Source organism: Carassius carassius, chromosome 13 (assembly GCF_963082965.1).
Source record: "Carassius carassius chromosome 13, fCarCar2.1, whole genome shotgun sequence".
Taxonomy (NCBI): domain Eukaryota; kingdom Metazoa; phylum Chordata; class Actinopteri; order Cypriniformes; family Cyprinidae; genus Carassius; species Carassius carassius.
The window spans coordinates 13,809,404-13,831,004 of NC_081767.1; positions in this window are offsets into that span (position 1 = coordinate 13,809,404).

A 21,601-nucleotide genomic window follows, 5' to 3' on the forward strand; every position below is an offset into this window, starting at 1 on the left:
TGCTTTACAGCATTGCAAAAACATTGTATTTCATAAGACATAAGCATCTTTCAGTTTGGCAAGATTTGCACTGAACATTGAATGAAGCAGCTCTAACTCACAGAGAGACAAGCTTTTTAGCAGATTTGGGCTACATTTCACTTCATTTGAACAGAAGCACTATTTCAACATTACTGGTCTCAGAAACCTGTAAACTGACAATCTTGAGCATTGAAGTCCTAAACATAAGGTTTTGTGCATATAACTTCTAACACATTAAAAACTGTCTTACAGCATTTGCAAAAACATTGTATTTCATAAGGCATAAGCATCTTTCAGTTTGGCAAGATTTGCACTGAACATTGAATGAAGCAGCTCTAACTCACAGAGAGAGAAGCTTTTGAGCAGATTTGGGCTAGATTTCACTTCATTTGATTAGAAGCACTATTTCAACATTACTGGTCTCAGAAACCTGTAAACTGACAATCTTGAGCATTGAAGTCCTTACATAAGTTTTTGTGCATATAACTTCTAACACATTAAAAACTGTCTTACAGCATTGCGAAAACATTTTATTTCATAAGGCATAAGCATCTTTCAGTTTGGCAAGATTTGCACTGAATATTGAATGAAGCAGCTTTCTCTCATAGAGAGACAAGCTTTTGAGCAGATTTGGGCTAGATTTCACTTCATTTGAACAGAAGCACTATTTTAACATTACTGGTCTCAGAAACCTGTAAACTGACAATCTTGAGCATTGAAGTCCTAACATATGTTTTTGTGCATATAACTTCTAACACATTAAAAACTGTCTCACTGCATTGCAGAAATCATTTTATTTCATAAGACATAAGCATCTTTCAGTTTGGCAAGATTTGCACTGAACATTGAATAAAGCAGCTTTCTCTCATAGAGAGACAAGCTTTTGAGCAGATTTGGGCTAGATTTCACTTCACTTGAACAGAAGCACTATTTCAACATTACTGGTCCCAGAAACCTGTAAACTGACAATCTTGAGCATTGAAGTCCTAACATAAGTTTTTGTGCATATAACTTCTAACACATTAAAAACTGCTTTACAGCATTGCAAAAACATTGCATTTCATAAGGCATAAGCATCTTTCAGTTTGGCAAGATTTGCACTGAATATTGAATGAAGCAGCTTTCTCTCATAGAGAGACAAGCTTTTGAGCAGATTTGGGCTAGATTTCACTTCATTTGAACAGAAGCACTATTTTAACATTACTGGTCTCAGAAACCTTTAAACTGACAATCTTGAGCATCAAAGTCCTTACATAAGTTTTTGTGCATATAACTTCTAACACATAAAAAACTGTCTTACAGCATTGCAAAAACATTGTATTTCATAAGGCATAAGCATCTTTCAGTTTGGCAAGATTTGCACTGAATACTGAATGAAGCGGCTTTCTCTCATAGAGAGACAAGCTTTTGAGCAGATTTGGGCTAGATTTCACTTCATTTGAACAGAAGCACTATTTTAACATTACTGGTCTCAGAAACCTGTAAACTGACAATCTTGAGCATTGAAGTCCTAACATAAGTTTTTGTGCATATAACTTCTAACACATTAAAAACTGTCTCACTGCATTGCAGAAATCATTTTATTTCATAAGACATAAGCATCTTTCAGTTTGGCAAGATTTGCACTGAACATTGAATGAAGCAGCTCTAACTCACAGAGAGAGAAGCTTTTGATTAGATTTGGGCTAGATTTCACTTCACTTGAACAGAAGCACTATTTCAACATTACTGGTCTCAGAAACCTGTAAACTGACAATCTTGAGCATTGAAGTCCTAACATAGGTTTTTGTGCATATAACTTCTAACACATTAAAAACTGTCTCACTGCATTGCAGAAATCATTTTATTTCATAAGACATAAGCATCTTTCAGTTTGGCAAGATTTGCACTGAACATTGAATGAAGCAGCTCCAACTCACAGAGAGACAAGCTTTTGAGCAGATTTGTGCTACATTTCACTTCATTTGAACAGAAGCACTATTTCAACACTACTGGTCTCAGAAACCTGTAAACTGACAATCTTGAGCATTGAAGTCCTAAACATAAGGTTTTGTGGATAAAACTTCTACACCGTAAATGCAAACATGGTATTTAATTAAAAATATTAATTTGACTTTAATCAGTTTTTATCAACCTGCTATTAACACTTGCTTTTAGTAAGTTACTTGTACTTTGAGGTTGAAAAATCTCACCAGCTCAGTCTGCTTGAGTTAGATTAATTTAGAAAAAGTAAGTTTATGATCTGTGGACATGCGCAGATCAGTCCTCTCTCTATGCTAGACGGCGATTTGTTCACCACTATGGCCCCGCCCTTCAATAGCTACTATTGGTCAGGCGTCCATGCTTAGACAAGTCAACGTAACCTGATTTGTACAGGTCATATCCCCTGACCAATCTTAACCACTCCAGGTGAAATGCCTAACCCCAACCAATCAAGCTGCTTCGTAGGGCGGGTCTTCGCGTGGCGGGATTCGTAATTTTGCAGATATGTCACATCATGCCCGCAACTGACCAGGTGGAGCTGGACCTAAACATCGCTTCAACGGCACTTGTGTTTATCTTCATCATAACAGCGATTCTTGTGCTTGGCACACTCATTTGATGAGTAAATATTTTACCCTTGTGCAGACCGTTTTGTTTCTGTACGTTAAGTCAGCGCCAGTGTATGCTTGCTAGTAATGATGTGTGTGTAGTAATGTCGGCTAACGCTAGCTAACTAACATGGACATAATGTGGCTATATTTTGATGAAACTTGGTCAATACTTCATTATTTTTTCAATCCAAAACTTCATCGGTGTTGAAAATAGGTAACTTTAAAGACTAGTCACGTTCAAATTGAGGAAAAACTTTAGTGTAACGGTCGCGGGCGTGCTCGTCATGCGAACGTGCCCGCGCCCGCGCCCACCTGCCATGCCAATACCTTTTGTCGAGTACTGACTAGCATGATGACCAACTGATCTCGGCGGTTTGTGAGTTTACTAAGCTTTATTACTGTTGTTTATAACTCAGGCAGAACATCAGAACAAGTCTGGATGTATCATTTTATTTTAAGATAGGCTGTAAAGTTAGGATTATGTTAAATCAGCTAACTTTAGCTACCAACAATAACAGTCTGTCTTTATCAAAGACAGGATTACCACTGTGTTTCGACATATGATTGGGGATATCACCACAGTCAACTACGTTAACTTAATGTTATTTTATTTAACACTCCGCACTTAACACTAGTCGATATTAGTAGCGTGCCGTTTCCATGGTTACCATGTGTAGTACCTAGATCAGACTCGGTACAGAAGAGTAGAGTGTCTCCCTGTCTGAAAAGATCTTTACACTCCGTTTATCATAGCCTGTTATGAATGTATTTGCTGGCATACTCAGTGGCTTACATTATTCTTTAAGGTCATCTTGTACATATGTACATTTTAATACTGAGAACTGTCTTTGTGGGTTATAGGCTTATGTTATAGTTTTCACATGTACTTGTATGTGAGTTGTGGTGAGCTATGGTTGTGTTAAAATGCTGTATTTTTTTTTACTTGTCCCCTTCCAGGCTTAAGCATTCAATAGTCCCAGCAATAAAAGGTATTTTAAAATAATAACTGTATTATTATTGCATGCTAAAGTACAATGTATGCTTACATCAGAGCAATTGGATTACAGCAAAAAAAAAAAATCAAATGAAATCTTTCTTGTGTGTTAAAATTAACTCATCATTATAGTATATTTCATCATACAGAATTTTTTGTGCATATTTTGAATTTCAATTATTTGATGTAATTAGTATTTCTGGACTGTCTCTATAGATACTGTGGTTTCGACTTATAGCCCATCATACCCATTTTCAAAGAGACAAACTGTTTCCTATGCAGTGGACGTGTAAGTACTGCACATTTTGTGCTGAAAAGAGGGGCTACTTACTTAAGCATTACCGCTTAAAACATGGGTGCCACACTCGAATATCACCAATATCATGCCTTCATAAGGAATGCCTGTGCACATTTAAATCTTTCAATGCACTCAAAGTCCATTTATCAACATGGCACACTCAAAAGGACCTAGGGAACGTGGGTGAAACTGCATTCCATTGTCACCTGTGTGACTTCGTGGAGCCGTGCACTGAAGCTGACTTTTTTACCCATTTACGAAGACATTTGAAGCTGAAGCTAAAGGTTTCTTGTCCATATCAAGGCTGTAACTTTCAGAGCAATGTTTATTCAACTTTTAATGCACATAAAAGCAAAGAACATCAAGACCATGATAAGATGGCATTCAAACCTGAAATTGTGTCACATAATGAACTTGAGGAACCTTCACCTCATATAAATATTCCACCCGAGGATAGTGCCCCTGAAACTGATGAGGTTGAGTTTGAGGTTACTGAGCTCATTGAAGATGTGGAGAACCTGGAGAGTCAGTTGGAACATAATGTAGCTGCTCTTTTTCTGAAAATGTCATCAATTCTTAACATCTCTGAAAATGCCCTGCAAGAACTTATAGAGCAGATCAACCAAATTTCTGTGCTTTCACAGCCATTGTTACTTACATCTGTTGGAAAAATACTAAATCAACATTGTGGAGATGTTGAGGACTCTTTAGTGAGTGACATAGCTGAAGTATTTACTGAGAATAATTTATTCCTGAAATTCACTTCTACTGGGGGGACATTGTCAACCACTAGCAAGCGAACATCATACATTTCAAAAGAATTCTCAGTGGTAACGCCTGTTGAGTTTGTCCTAAAAAATGACAGGCAGACAGTTGTGTATATTCCCATACTAAAAATGCTGCAGACATTACTAAACAATGGAGACATTTTAGATAAGGCCATGTCACCTGAGACAAATTTGTCACAAGGATACAGATCTCACAGGGATGGTTCTCGGTTTAAAAACAATTCTCTCTTGACAGAGGAAGAATTCAGGATTGCTCTTTACTTGTACATAGATGATTTTGAGGTGGCTAACCCCTTGGGAACCTCCAGAAAGAAACACAAGCTATGTGCCATTTACTGGGTACTTGGAAATCTACACCCTAAATATCGCTCCTCTCTTCATACCATCCAGCTTGCTGTACTTTTCAAGGTCAGCAGTCTCAAAGACCATGGTTATGGTGAAATTCTCCGCCCACTTATTCAGGACCTTGTTTTTCTTGAGCAACAGGGTGTATATGTTGAACAGTTAGGAGCCAGCATAAAAGGCACAGTATTATTTGTTGCAGCAGATAATTTAGCTGCCCATTCTTTGGGAGGGTTCTTTGAAAGCTTCACAGTAAGTCAGATGTGCCGATTCTGTATGGCCACACGGGAAGAAATACAACACAAGGAAGTGCGGACAGGCTCATTTCAACCAAGAACAAAAGAAAATCATGATAGACAGGTGCAAGATGTATTGCAGGATCCTACCATGGCTCAACAATATGGCGTTAAAAGAAGCTGCCCACTTAGTGAAAGCTTGGAACATTTTCATGTTGCCAATGGTTATCCTCCAGATCTTTTGCATGATCTTCTGGAGGGTGTTGTTCCGGTTGAACTGGCCTTGTGTTTGAAGACACTAATAACAAAGGGATACTTCTCACTTGAAACCCTGAATGTGGCTATTAAAAAGTTTCCATATACATTTTCAGACAGAACAAACCAACCCCAGCTCATCGCAAAGAACTTTGCTTCCAAAGGAACAATTGGAGGAAATAGTCATGAAAATTGGACACTCCTTCGCCTTCTGCCACTACTGATAGGTCATCACATTCCTGAGGGGGATGAAACCTGGGAGGTTTTAATGAACTTAAAAGATGTAGTGGAATTGTCAGTGTCTGCAAGCTTCTCAGAGGAGTCAGTGTGCTTTCTTGACTGCAAGATTGCAGAACATAGAGAGATATTTCAGAAGGTTTTCCCGAACGAGAAGCTACGACCAAAGCACCACTACATTGAGCACTACCCTCAACTAATTCAAACTTTTGGTCCTTTGTGTGATGTGTGGACAATGCGTTTTGAAGGCAAACACAAGTTCTTCAAGAAAGTTGTGCGTCACATTCACAACTTCAAGAACTTACCCCTTACTTTAGCTGTCAGACACCAGCATATGATAGCCTTCCATTTAGCTGCTACCTCCTTTTTCAAGCCATCTGTTGAAATTAACAAAGTGAAGTCTGTAATTGTTGCTTCATTTCCTGAAAATGTGAAGAACTGTCTCTATCTCATGAATAACTACCAGAACACAGTCCTTGTAGCAGCTTCTGTTTGCATAGATGGCATTAAGTACAGTGCTAATATGGTTATTTCCGTTGGATCGTGCTCAGGGCTCCCCGATTTCAGACAGATAGCAAAGATTGTGGTGATCAATACAGACATAATATTTGTCAGCAGACTCATGACATCATGGTACAATGAGCATCTTAGAGCATACGAGCTCTGTAGTAGCCATTTGTCCACGTTCTCTGTCACTCAGTTGTCTGAACTAAATGATGTTTTCCCGATTTCACTTTACAGGGTTGGAGACAAGCAGCTTGTCACACTTAAACGGCACATATTATGCTGAGTGAGTCAACGGTTATCAAAATGGACCAGAGGTTGTTGCTGAGAGTCATCATCGCTGAAGATGATATAAGGAAGTTGACTTTAAATAAGAGACCACAGTCCATTGAAGAATTCAAAGTGCAACTGGTGGATAAACTGTCACTACAGTATGACTTTAAACTGCAGTATGAAGATCAAGACTTCAATAATGCCCTCTGCAATTTGACTGAAATAACTGATTTACCTGAAAGAGCTACAGTCAAAATCATCCCTCTTGTGACTCTCCATTTAAATGCATTGTCATCACCCACCACAACATCAGACACTGAGTGCAGCACAGAAGACACTGAGATCGTGTCGACTGTAGGAGCATCACCATCGCTAAGACAACAGTGGCCAGACTTATTTGACATACCCAATTTCTCAGTAGATGTTGAGTATAGGCTCAGACAGGCAGATCTTGCCTTTAAGAAAGATGAAACACGTATGACTCTACCACGAGATATGAAGCATGACATCCTAGAAAAGCTTGCTGAGACGATGTACCGTTTCAAGGCTTACCCTGAAGATGATGACTTCAGCAGTGTTGCAAAAGCACTGATTAGCAAATACCCCTGCCTCGCTGAGCCTGGACCACACAAATGGTATGGCTGGAAAAACAGCCTTAAATTTAAGATGGCCAATTATCGCACAAAGCTTCGAAAAGCTGGATGTGAGGATGTAGCAATCAATGGAGGCAAAAGAAGTAAAGGCAACCCAGAGGGAGAATCCTCAAGCAAGAATCTCAAACGGCCAAAAAGAGGTGAAGCAAACTACCTTCCTAACTTACCTGAAGGACATGATGAAACAAGTCTTGGAAATGCCAGAATGGTTCTGGTGGAAGAAATGAAGAAAAAACAACCAAATGCCACTCTCATTTCACAAATGATGGACCAATCATTTCCACTACGCAGACAAGAAATTGTAAAAAAAGAGCCTGCTGTACAGACCATGGTTGAACGATGGCCAGCACTCTTCACAGAGAGACAGGTAAGCTATTTTGATTCTCAACCAATAAAATAATGCAAATCAAAAATAAAATCAAGGTGTGTGGCTAGAAATCCAAACTCTTGTTGGAATGTTAATACCTCTGTATTAGATGTAGATTAGGTGTAGATTTCCGCCACCTCTCCATCCCTACCCACCCACCCCTCTCTCTACTTCAGGTGTTTGCTGAGTTTAATAGAATCGCCAGTAAGAATCTTGAGGGAGACTTTTTTGAGGCTCTGGACCAGTACACGCCACGTTTCATCGAACTCTTCAAAACAAAGAAGGGAACTGTTGGCCAGAAACTCAGGGAGCTGATGCAGCACATGAGCTGGATGGTAAGTAGGTTCATTTTGCTTTTGATCTCTATGATAGTTCATCAATCATGTTCTAAATGAGCCGATCCAGACCAGCCTATTTTATTTCCTGTCTTCTTGTGTCTTGCAAATTACTCTGTTAACTGGCCTATTCTCTCTCTGTGTATCATTAGACACCAGACGTGACAGTACTTCGCTCTGTTGTCCTCAAAGGCATTCCCATTTTACTCTGTGATGACTCCAGTGAATTCTACAAGACCTGCTCTGTAAGTACTTGCACATAAGAAAAAGTTTGTCTGCATGAATATAAAACTATACCTGTGTTGACATAGAAGATGTAATTCTATCTGCTCGATATACAATATACATTTTGTACAGTGACTGATGTATTTTGTATAGCAATACCTCTACAACTAATCTGAGAGATATGTAAACAGCCAGTAAATACAATTTTCCACATAAACGTTATACACATTCATTAATTTCAAATCTAAGGAGTAGGAGTCTAGGTTGAAAAGTCAGTGTCGCTGTTCAAGAATGTATAGACCTTGTTGTATCTCCATAGCTTTAGTTTAATCATACCAAATATATTTAGTTTGCTTTATTGTAACAATCCAGTGTGAAAACATATTTAAAGCCATATTCTCTGATAACATTACAACACTAAAAATAAATGTTTTAGAATCGCATAAATTGCAATGCTGAAGAATGTGTGTCTTTGTAGGATACAACGAGAGACGAGGCCCTAGAATGCATCACTGTTGGTGTGCTGACAGTTGTCAGTGAAGATAGTCCTCATGAGGGTCAAAGCTCAGTTGACCTCCAGCCCATCTCCACATCATTCTGGAGGGAGGTATTGTCATGGATCATATTAAAAACTTGCCTCAGGCAGTTTGTCTGTTGTTTGGCCTTACATGTGCATTGCATTTGGATTACCCAAAATGCATGGCAAATACACTCAATTTCATTCAGACTGTGATGCTTGGACTGGGAAAGAAAAAACTCCCACCAAAACTGTTAACTCTGAAGAACAGTCTTCTGGGTTAGAACAGTAAAGAGCCGTCAGCTGTCAGATAGCACTTTGTAAGCTTTGCAGCCATTAATGTTCTCCTGTTATCAGAGAAAGTTTGATGCTTTCATGCAACTGTTCATGCTTATTTACAATCTCAATTAAAAAAAAAAGAAAAATTCCATTGAAGTCTGTACCATGTTATGCAGGTATGCTAATGGTGGAAAAAAGAGCTGTTTGCAAAGTTTACATTTGTGTTTTGGGAAAACTTTTAATAGTTTTAATTTAATGTAGTACAAATACAAACCCCAAGGAGTGATGTTTTTCTTTGTGTTGGTTTAATTTTTGGACTGTTCAATTTGGTAAACAAAAGTATTTGTTGTACTTTCAGTTTTTATCAGAAATGCACTGATTTTTCCATGCACTGAAGTCCTGTAGTTATCAGGTGTTTACCTGTTTAATATTGGGAGACTGTTATTAGCTCACAGAAATGTGGTTTTATTTTTTATATTTTCCATATCATTTTCTACAGTTAAATCAAACAACAATTTTGTTGTTTAGCTGCTGTTTGTACTTGAATGTGCATTGAATAAATGTTGTATGGAGCTGAATCAACCAAGTGAGTGTTCTTTTAAAGTATATGTTTGTGGTGTGTTTGCCTTTATTAGATAGTAACAGCAAAAATAGATAAGAAATGGGGGAGAGAAAAAAGGACACAGGTTGGACCCAAACCTGGGCAGCTGCAACAAGTACCCATTCAAGGAAATTGGTTTCTTTAATTTAAGTGAACTTGAAAAATGAGTGCGCAGAACTAAAAGTGTTAAGTTGTAGGTATTTAGTATTTCTAAGTGGGGTTAAATTTATATCAAGCAATCCACACTAAATGAACAAATTAAGTTAACACGAAGCATGTCTATTAAGTTACATGAACATAAAAAAACGTGTTAGTGGTACTACTTGATTTAGTACTGCACACTTAAAATAAACAAGCTTTTCTAACTCACTAATCTTAAGCTTACTTTGCTTAATTTTTTTGAGGCAATGAGTTTGCATACTTTTTTTAAGTAAGGTCAACTAATTACATTTTACAGTGTAACACATTAAAAACTGTCTTACAGCATTTGCAAAAACATTGTATTTCATAAGGCATAAGCATCTTTCAGTTTGGCAAGATTTGCACTGAATATTGAATGAAGCAGCTTTCTCTCATAGAGAGACAAGCTTTTGAGCAGATTTGGGCTAGATTTCACTTCATTTGAACAGAAGCACTATTTTAACATTACTGGTCTCAGAAACCTGTAAACTGACAATCTTGCGCATTGAAGTCCTAACATATGTTTTTGTGCATATAACTTCTAACACATTAAAAACTGTCTCACTGCATTGCAGAAATCATTTTATTTCATATGACATAAGCATCTTTCAGTTTGGCAAGATTTGCACTGAACATTGAATGAAGCAGCTCTAACTCACAGAGAGAGAAGCTTTTGAGCAGATTTGGGCTAGATTTCACTTCATTTGAACAGAAGCACTATTTCAACATTACTGGTCTCAGAAACCTGTAAACTGACAATCTTGAGCATTGAAGTCCTAACATAGGTTTTTGTGCATATAACTTCTAACACATTAAAAACTGTCTAACAGCATTGCAAAAACATTGTATTTCATATGACATAAGCATCTTTCAGTTTGGCAAGATTTGCACTGAATATTGAATGAAGCAGCTTTCTCTCATAGAGAGACAAGTTTTTGAGCAGATTTGGGCTAGATTTCACCCCATTTGAACAGAAGCACTATTTTAACATTGCTGGTCTCAGAAACCTGTAAACTGACAATCTTGAGCATTGAAGTCCTTACATAAGTTTTTGTGCATATAACTTCTAACACATTAAAAACTGTCTTACAGCATTGCGAAAACATTGTATTTCATAAGGAATAAGCATCTTTCAGTTTGGTAAGATTTGCACTGAATATTGAATAAAGCAGCTTTCTCTCATAGAGAGACAAGCTTTTGAGCAGATTTGGGCAAGATTTCACTTCATTTGAACAAAAGCACTATTTCAACATTACTGGTCTCAGAAACCTGTAAACTGACAATCTTGAGCATTGAAGTCCTAACATAAGTTTTTGTGCATATAACTTCTAACACATTAAAAACTGTCTCACTGCATTGCAGAAATCATTTTATTTCATAAGACATAAGCATCTTTCAGTTTGGCAAGATTTGCACTGAACATTGAATGAAGCAGCTCCAACTCACAGAGAGACAAGCTTTTGAGCAGATTTGTGCTACATTTCACTTCATTTGAACAAAAGCAATATTTCAACATTACTGGTCTCAGAAACCTGTAAACTGACAATCTTGAGCATTGAAGTCCTAACATAAGTTTTTGTGCATATAACTTCTAACACATTAAAAACTGTCTTACAGCATTGCAAAAACATTGTATTTCATAAGGCATAAGCATCTTTCAGTTTGGAAAGATTTGCACTGAATATTGAATGAAGCAGCTTTCTCTCATAGAGAGACAAGTTTTTGAGCAGATTTGGGCTAGATTTCACTTCATTTGAACAGAAGCACTATTTTAACATTACTGGTCTCAGAAACCTGTAAACTGACAATCTTGAGCATTGAAGTCCTTACATATGTTTTTGTGCATATAACTTCTAACACATTAAAAACTGTCTTACAGCATTGCGAAAACATTGTATTTCATAAGGAATAAGCATCTTTCAGTTTGGCAAGATTTGCACTGAATATTGAATAAAGCAGCTTTCTCTCATAGAGAGACGAGCTTTTGAGCAGATTTGGGCTAGATTTCACTTCATTTGAACAGAAGCACTATTTCAACATTACTGGTCTCAGAAACCTGTAAACTGACAATCTTGAGCATTGAAGTCCTAACATATGTTTTTGTGCATATCTTCTAACACATTAAAAACTGTCTCACTGCATTGCAGAAATCATTTTATTTCATAAGACATAAGCATCTTTCAGTTTGGCAAGATTTGCACTGAACATTGAATGAAGCAGCTCTAACTCACAGAGAGAGAAGCTTTTGAGCAGATTTGGGCTAGATTTCACTTCATTTGAACAGAAGCACTATTTCAACATTACTGGTCTCAGAAACCTGTAAACTGACAATCTTGAGCATTGAAGTCCTAACATAAGTTTTTGTGCATATAACTTCTAACACATTAAAAACTGTCTTACAGCATTGCAAAAACATTGTATTTCATGAGGCATAAGCATCTTTCAGTTTGGCAAGATTTGCACTGAATATTGAATGAAGCAGCTTTCTCTCATAGAGAGACAAGTTTTTGAGCAGATTTGGGCTAGATTTCACTTCATTTGAACAGAAGCAATATTTTAACATTACTGGTCTCAGAAACCTGTAAACTGACAATCTTGAGCATTGAAGTCCTTACATAAGTTTTTTTGCATATAACTTCTAACACATTAAAAACTGTCTTACAGCATTGCGAAAACATTGTATTTCATAAGGCATAAGCATCTTTCAGTTTGGCGAGATTTGCACTGAATATTGAATAAAGCAGCTTTCTCTCATAGAGAGACAAGCTTTTAAGCAGATTTGGGCAAGATTTCACTTCATTTGAACAGAAGCACTATTTCAACATTACTGGTCTCAGAAACCTGTAAACTGACAATCTTGAGCATTGAAGTCCTAACATAAGTTTTTGTGCATATAACTTCTAACACATTAAAAACTTTCTCACTGCATTGCAGAAATCATTTTATTTCATAAGAAATAAGCATCTTTCAGTTTGGCAAGATTTGCACCGAACATTGAATGAAGCAGCTCTAACTCACAGAGAGACAAGCTTTTGAGCAGATTTGTGCTACATTTCACTTCATTTGAACAGAAGCACTATTTCAACATTACTGGTCTCAGAAACCTGTAAACTGACAATCTTGAGCATTGAAGTCCTAACATAAGTTTTTGTGCATATAACTTCTAACACATTAAAAACTGTCTCACTGCATTGCAGAAATCATTTTATTTCATAAGACATAAGCATCTTTCAGTTTGGCAAGATTTGCACTGAACATTGAATGAAGCAGCTCCAACTCACAGAGAGACAAGCTTTTGAGCAGATTTGTGCTACATTTCACTTCATTTGAACAGAAGCACTATTTCAACATTACTGGTCTCAGAAACCTGTAAACTGACAATCTTGAGCATTGAAGTCCTAAACATAAGGTTTTGTGGATATAACTTCTAACACATTAAAAACTGTCTTACAGCATTTGCAAAAACATTGTATTTCATAAGGCATAAGCATCTTTCAGTTTGGCAAGATTTGCACTGAATATTGAATGAAGCAGCTTTCTCTCATGGAGAGACAAGCTTTTGAGCAGATTTGGGCTAGATTTCACTTCATTTGAACAGAAGCACTATTTTAACATTACTGGTCTCAGAAACCTGTAAACTGACAATCTTGAGCATTGAAGTCCTAACATATGTTTTTGTGCATATAACTTCTAACACATTAAAAACTGTCTCACTGCATTGCAGAAATCATTTTATTTCATATGACATAAGCATCTTTCAGTTTGGCAAGATTTGCACTGAACATTGAATGAAGCAGCTCTAACTCACAGAGAGAGAAGCTTCTGAGCAGATTTGGGCTAGATTTCACTTCATTTGAACAGAAGCACTATTTCAACATTACTGGTGTCAGAAACCTGTAAACTGACAATCTTGAGCATTGAAGTCCTAACATAAGTTTTTGTGCATATAACTTCTAACACATTAAAAACTGTCTTACAGCATTGCGAAAACATTGTATTTCATAAGGAATAAGCATCTTTCAGTTTGGCAAGATTTGCACTGAATATTGAATAAAGCAGCTTTCTCTCATAGAGAGACAAGCTTTTGAGCAGATTTGGGCTAGATTTCACTTCATTTGAACAGAAGCACTTTTTCAACATTACTGGTCTCAGAAACCTGTAAACTTACAATCTTGAGCATTGAAGTCCTAACATAAGTTTTTGTGCATATAACTTCTAACACATTAAAACTGTCTCACTGCATTGCAGAAATCATTTTATTTCATAAGACATAAGCATCTTTCAGTTTGGCAAGATTTGCACTGAACATTGAATGAAGCAGCTCTAACTCACAGAGAGAGAAGCTTCTGAGCAGATTTGGGCTAGATTTCACTTCATTTGAACAGAAGCACTATTTCAACATTACTGGTCTCAGAAACCTGTAAACTGACAATCTTGAGCATTGAAGTCCTAACATAAGTTTTTGTGCATATAACTTCTAACACATTAAAAACTGTCTTACAGCATTGCAAAAATATTGTATTTCATAAGGCATAAGCATCTTTCAGTTTGGCAAGATTTGCACTGAATATTGAATGAAGCAGCTTTCTCTCATAGAGAGACAAGTTTTTGAGCAGATTTGGGCTAGATTTCACTTCATTTGAACAGAAGCACTATTTTAACATTACTGGTCTCAAAAACCTGTAAACTGACAATCTTGAGCATTGAAGTCCTTACATAAGTTTTTGTGCATATAACTTCTAACACATTAAAAACTGTCTTACAGCATTGCGAAAACATTGTATTTCATAAGGAATAAGCATCTTTCAGTTTGGCAAGATTTGCACTGAATATTGAATAAAGCAGCTTTCTCTCATAGAGAGACAAGCTTTTGAGCAGATTTGGGCAAGATTTCACTTCATTTGAACAGAAGCACTTTTTTAACATTACTGGTCTCAAAAACCTGTAAACTGACAATCTTGAGCATTGAAGTCCTTACATAAGTTTTTGTGCATATAACTTCTAACACATTAAAAACTGTCTTACAGCATTTGCAAAAACATTGTATTTCATAAGGAATAAGCATCTTTCAGTTTGGCAAGATTTGCACTGAATATTGAATAAAGCAGCTTTCTCTCATAGAGAGACAAGCTTTTGAGCAGATTTGGGCAAGATTTCACTTCATTTGAACAGAAGCACTATTTCAACATTACTGGTCTCAGAAACCTGTAAACTGATCTTGAGCATTGAAGTCCTAACATAAGTTTTTGTGCATATAACTTCTAACACATTAAAAACTGCTTTACACCATTGCAAAAACATTGTATTTCATAAGGCATAAGCATCTTTCAGTTTGGCAAGATTTGCACTGAATATTGAATGAAGCAGCTTTCTCTCATAGAGAGACAAGCTTTTGAGCAGATTTGGGCTAGATTTCACTTCATTTGAACAGAAGCACTATTTTAACATTACTGGTCTCAGAAACCTTTAAACTGACAATCTTGAGCATTGAAGTCCTTACATAAGTTTTTGTGCATATAACTTCTAACACATTAAAAACTGTCTTACAGCATTGCGAAAACATTGTATTTCATAAGGAATAAGCATCTTTCAGTTTGGCAAGATTTGCACTGAATATTGAATAAAGCAGCTTTCTCTCATAGAGAGACAAGCTTTTGAGCAGATTAGGGCAAGATTTCACTTCATTTGAACAGAAGCACTTTTTCAACATTACTGGTCTCAGAAACCTGTAAACTTACAATCTTGAGCATTGAAGTCCTAACATAAGTTTTTGTGCATATAACTTCTAACACATTAAAACTGTCTCACTGCATTGCAGAAATCATTTTATTTCATAAGACATAAGCATCTTTCAGTTTGGCAAGATTTGCACTGAACATTGAATGAAGCAGCTCTAACTCACAGAGAGAGAAGCTTCTGAGCAGATTTGGGCTAGATTTCACTTCATTTGAACAGAAGCACTATTTCAACATTACTGGTCTCAGAAACCTGTAAACTGACAATCTTGAGCATTGAAGTCCTAACATAAGTTTTTGTGCATATAACTTCTAACACATTAAAAACTGTCTTACAGCATTGCAAAAACATTGTATTTCATAAGGCATAAGCATCTTTCAGTTTGGCAAGATTTGCACTGAATATTGAATGAAGCAGCTTTCTCTCATAGAGAGACAAGTTTTTGAGCAGATTTGGGCTAGATTTCACTTCATTTGAACAGAAGCACTATTTTAACATTACTGGTCTCAAAAACCTGTAAACTGACAATCTTGAGCATTGAAGTCCTTACATAAGTTTTTGTGCATATAACTTCTAACACATTAAAAACTGTCTTACAGCATTGCGAAAACATTGTATTTCATAAGGAATAAGCATCTTTCAGTTTGGCAAGATTTGCACTGAATATTGAATAAAGCAGCTTTCTCTCATAGAGAGACAAGCTTTTGAGCAGATTTGGGCAAGATTTCACTTCATTTGAACAGAAGCACTTTTTCAACATTACTGGTCTCAGAAACCTGTAAACTTACAATCTTGAGCATTGAAGTCCTAACATAAGTTTTTGTGCATATAACTTCTAACACATTAAAAACTGTCTCACTGCATTGCAGAAATCATTTTATTTCATAAGACATAAGCATCTTTCAGTTTGGCAAGATTTGCACTGAACATTGAATGAAGCAGCTCCAACTCACAGAGAGACAAGCTTTTGAGCAGATTTGTGCTACATTTCACTTCATTTGAACAAAAGCACTATTTCAACATTACTGGTCTCAGAAACCTGTAAACTGACAATCTTGAGCATTGAAGTCCTAAACATAAGGTTTTGTGGATATAACTTCTAACACATTAAAAACTGTCTTACAGCATTGCGAAAACATTGTATTTCATAAGGCATAAGCATCTTTCAGTTTGGCAAGATTTGCACTGAATATTGAATGAAGCAGCTTTCTCTCATAGAGAGACAAGCTTTTGAGCAGATTTGGGCTAGATTTCACTTCATTTGAACAGAAGCACTATTTTAACATTACTGGTCTCAGAAACCTGTAAATTGACAATCTTGAGCATTGAAGTCCTAACATATGTTTTTGTGCATATAACGTCTCAGGTTACGACTGTAACCTATGTTCCCTGAGAACAGGGAACGAGACACTACGTCAGAATGACGCTTTGGGGGAACGCCTCAGGCGTGACAGGTGTCTGAAATCACTATCAAATCACGGCAATCATAATGACCGGCGACAGCCCGTGAATCATTAACGTGAATGATTAACGTGCGACCTGCAAGTATAAAAGGGAGCCTTGCAAACATGACAAACATCCTATCGTCTGAAGGGACTGTTGCAGGCAGGCCCCGAGGCATGGCAGGAAGACGTAGTGTCTCGTTCCCTGTTCTCAGGGAACATAGGTTACAGCCGTAACCTGAGACGTTCCCTTTCGAAAGGGAACTCTACACTACGTCAGAATGACGCTTTGGGGAACGATATACCAACGCCACCATGCTAAGGGGAGTGCCTGCCAAGCGGCAGTGACAACTGACAGAACTAGCAAATTCAAACGAAACGCTAGAACCTCTCACCCTCAGGTCACACTGGGCTGTCAGTGACAGCACTCCCTACGGTCATAGCCCAAGCTATATGATACCACAGAAAAACCTCCATAAACATAGTTTTAGTGAAAGGTCTACCTGGGCCTGCTCAAGGGCCTAGGACCACACTTCAACTTCTTAGAAGGGGTCCCTTCTAGGGAATGTGGCTAGGGAACCTGAGGGAACCCCAGCCAGTCACTATTCAGGGGAACGTGCCACCTGAAATGCCACCAGGCAGGCCTGACCTGGTGTCACCATACAAGACACTATAGTCTGGCCACTTCCTGTCTGTCCGAAGACAGAGCCTCTGGACACTTGCCTTTAGGAAGGCATCCAACCCAAGGGACTGCGAAGCAGGCAGTGAACCACTCGGACCGGATCTCAGAGACGGGATATCCTGGAGAGTATGACTCAGCATAGTGCATTACAACCCTTGCCAGCGAGGGGAGTTTCTCTACTCGATCCACGGATCAACCCAGTGTTTGTGTTTCAAAACACTAAGGAGGCCTGTGAGGGCCTAAGGACTGATCTAACTGGGAGGCCTCATGAGAGGCCTACGACCGACTGATCAGACTCAGGAGACCACATACTCATACTGACCCTCAGTGAGGGGAGCATTAGATCTACCTGGTAGGCAACCAGGCTGTAGCAAGATAGAGGTTCCAGGAGGGAACCCGTAGCAGAGAATAAAAACTTGAGTCGAGCCAGGGCGCAAGCTCACCTTTGGTAGCTGCCTGATAAGGTCTGCTAAACTGAAAGTAAGCGGCCACTAGCTTACAAAACCCAGCACCACTGTGAAACTACTCAGGGAGACCTGGAGAGGCCTACTACCTGACAACCACAGTATGTGGGAGCTCACCATCAGAGAGGCCTGGTGCAGCCTACTATCTGATAACCATAAAACGTGAGAGCTCACTTTCAGAGAGGCCTGGAGAGGCCTACTACCTGAAAAACCATGCTCAGTGGAACACACAGTAAGTGGGAGCTAACCTTCCAAGGAGGCCTGGAGAGGCCTACTACATGATAACCACAGTATGTGGGAGCTCAACTTCAGGGAGGCCTAGTGAGGCCTACTACCTGATAACCACAGCGCATGGGAGTTCACTTACAGAGAGGCCTGGAGAGGCCTACTACATGACAACCACAAAACCTGGGAGCTCAACTTAAGGGAGGCCTAGTGAAGCCTACCACAGTACACAGGAGTTCGCTTACAGAGAGGCCTAGAGAGGCCTACTACCCATTACCAGAAAACCCACATTAAGTGGAAACTCAAAGTATGTTGGAACTCAACTCCAGGGAGGCCTGGTGAGGCCTACTACCAGAGAACCATGACATGAAGGAGCTTACTTTCAGGGAGGCCTGGAGAGGCCTACTACCTGAAAACCACAGCTGACAGTGGGCCATACTGGCAGTCCAGTTGACTGTCTATGGGGCTTTGCCTTCAGGGAGGCCTTATGAGGCCTACTACCTGATAGTTCAACCTCAGGGCCACTTAGTACCACAGTATGAGGGATTCAGCCCTCAGGGAGGCCTAGTAAAGCCTACTATCTGATCTCCACAAAAAATGTGGGAGCCCATCTTCAGGGAGGCCTGAAGAGGCCTACTTCCTGAAACGGTCTAATCAGCTGGATGTGTACTGCTGCTGGGGACTCGCCTAACAGGGAGGCCCGGTCGAGCCTACTAGCTGATAGCGAGTCTTTCTGCTACTTTAATGAACACTGCTGGAACCATACTAATAAAAAACTTTCCTAAAGTTTTGACCTAGTGTATGCTCCACAATGTTGTGACCCACCTCCGAGGAGGCCTGTTAAGACCTACTACTCGGTAGTGAGTCTTCTGCCCAAACTACCAGGGCCAACCACCAAAGGTGAGCTGGCCTAGGAGCCCTATCTTAGGGGTTACCCAGTCAAGGAGGCCTGCTGGGGCCTACTACCTAACTGTGCAGCCTTCAAGGCAGAAAAACTGTTACTACAGCGCTTACAGCATCCTGGTACCTAATCACATTGCCAAAGGCAGTGTACTCAGCAAAAAGCAATACCCTCATAGCAGGGGAGTACAACATACGCCACTCTGCCTAGTGGAGGCCCCACTTTAAGGGCCTACCTACTAAGTGCAAGGGCATCAGCTCATGGCAATGCTCTGGCTTCAAGGGAGCGGAGTTCAAATACCGGAATGAAATGTAGTTAGAACTCCCTGCTCAACCGGAGCCATCATGGTGTGAGGTAGATAATACAGAGCTGAGAATGGATTACTCAAAACTACCCTGCGTTAGCGGGGGAGTAACACCATATGCCCCTGAAATGTTAGACAGGGAGCGGGCCTGCAAGTGGCTCCAAAGGGTGACAGGGATTTGTCCTGTGCCCAGCCTGGGGGAGCGGAGCTTGCTTGCAAGCCAACCAACTTTCACCCATCGTCCGAGCGGTTCAGCTCAATGGGCTGAGTGGAGCCAGCTCTAGAGGCCTAAAAACAAGTAGCTCTGTTCGGCAGGGTCTGGCAAACTATCACATCGCAGAGCGAAAGACAGCCTGACCCGCCTGAAGGATCATACCTCAACTACCACCCTGCATTACTCTATCACCCCTGAATGCAGTGAAAGGGGCGGGCTTTGGCCAACAACTCCCATTTAAGGGAGGAGGCTGAAATCTCGGGGAGGAAGCCTACACATAATAAAATGCGGCAGCTATACTTAGCAAAACGCCTCCAACATCCCAAACATAGCCTAGGCCAGCTACAGAGGCGGCCCGGGTTAGGGCCGACCTACAAGCATAGATCTACCTGAGGGCTCAGAGGAGCCACAGCCTACTTGATTGAGAGGCTGTGAAACACTCAACCTACTGCCAGGGGAGCGAAGTACTCAGGATACCAATGTCACAAACCGAAAGGTAGGACATAAGATCTAACTGAAGCGCCAGCGTCAGTCTAAACCTAAAGTAAAAAAGTTTTTTTTTTTAGGAAGACCAACTACTCTACCCCTAGGCGGCTTAAAGCCCTGAGGCTAACATAGAAATGAGTGGTGGCCCACCACGCATAAAAATGTCATGACAGGAAGGCCATCACCTACTCACACGGGAGTCAAATCTTTTTTTGAGCTTCTCCCTAAATCGTTCTAGCCACAAGCTGGGGGGGGGGCTTCAGGGCCCTGAAGTTCCAATACCTTACCTCATTGCTCCTCTAAGAATGACTCCCTAGGTCTATACAGGGAACAAGGTCTGTAGAGAAATACAAATCAGTGTTAGTATACACACAGAAATTATATTAAAAACCAACCAGTTCACCTGCGGCGTGCAGAGTGAAGACTCGCCAGAGAGTTCTCTATGAACCTGGGGGCCATCACTTTACATGCCTGAAAGAGGCGCTCTCACCAACCAAGCCGAGGCGGGCCACCAGAACCTTGTTCTCATCCTAGACCCAGCCCCAGGCCTGGTGTAAGAAACGCCTGGGGAGTCGGGAAAAAGAGGAGAGGGCTAGGATAGTAACAGCCCTCCAGGAGATGATCCATCACTAACGCTGTGATCGTTTGTACTGGATCACCTCCCTCAGATCCTTCTTTTTCCTGCGGGAGTCACGCCTCCTCTGTGACCTGCTCCTACATGGAGGGGGTGCACGAGAGGCGACACTAGCTCTCTGGCCCTGTCTACGGCCCTCAGGTCGTGAAGGGCCAGGCTCTCCCGCCTGTCCGGGCTCGGATCCGGATCTCAGCGGTATACAGGTCTTAAACGCCGCTGAGCGCGCCTTCGCCTCCCTGAACTTTCCAACCCCCGCCTCCACGGAGGTGCCAAAAAGTTCAGAGGGCGAAACCGGTGCATCAAGGAGAAAGGCCTTCTCTTTCTCCCCGATGCCAGCCAGGTTCAACCACAGATGCCTCTCCGTGGCCACCATTGCCGCCATCGATCGACCGATCGAAGCGGCAGTCTGTTTAGTGGCCCGGAGAGCAAGATCTGTGGTGCGGCGCAGCTCAGCCACCGCCTCAGGGGACAGCCCTGCCCCCTGGTCGAGATCCCCCAGCAGGTCGGCCTGGTACGCCTGCAACACCGCCATAGTGTGCAGGGCAGCACCGGCCTGACCCGCTGCCGTGTATGCTCTGCCATTCAAACGCGCTGTGGTCTTGAGCGGTTTGGATGGCAGGGCTGGAGCACTCAGTGTCGACGCCCGCCCAGACACGAGATGGTTCGCAAACGTCTCGTCAATGGGCGGCATCGACATATACCCATACTCGCCGATCCCCTCAACATCAGCGAAACTAGCCCGCTGATGTCGGTGGATCCGAGCAGAGTATGGGTTCTTCCGTGCCCTCTCGATCTCAGTATGGAGATCAGGAAG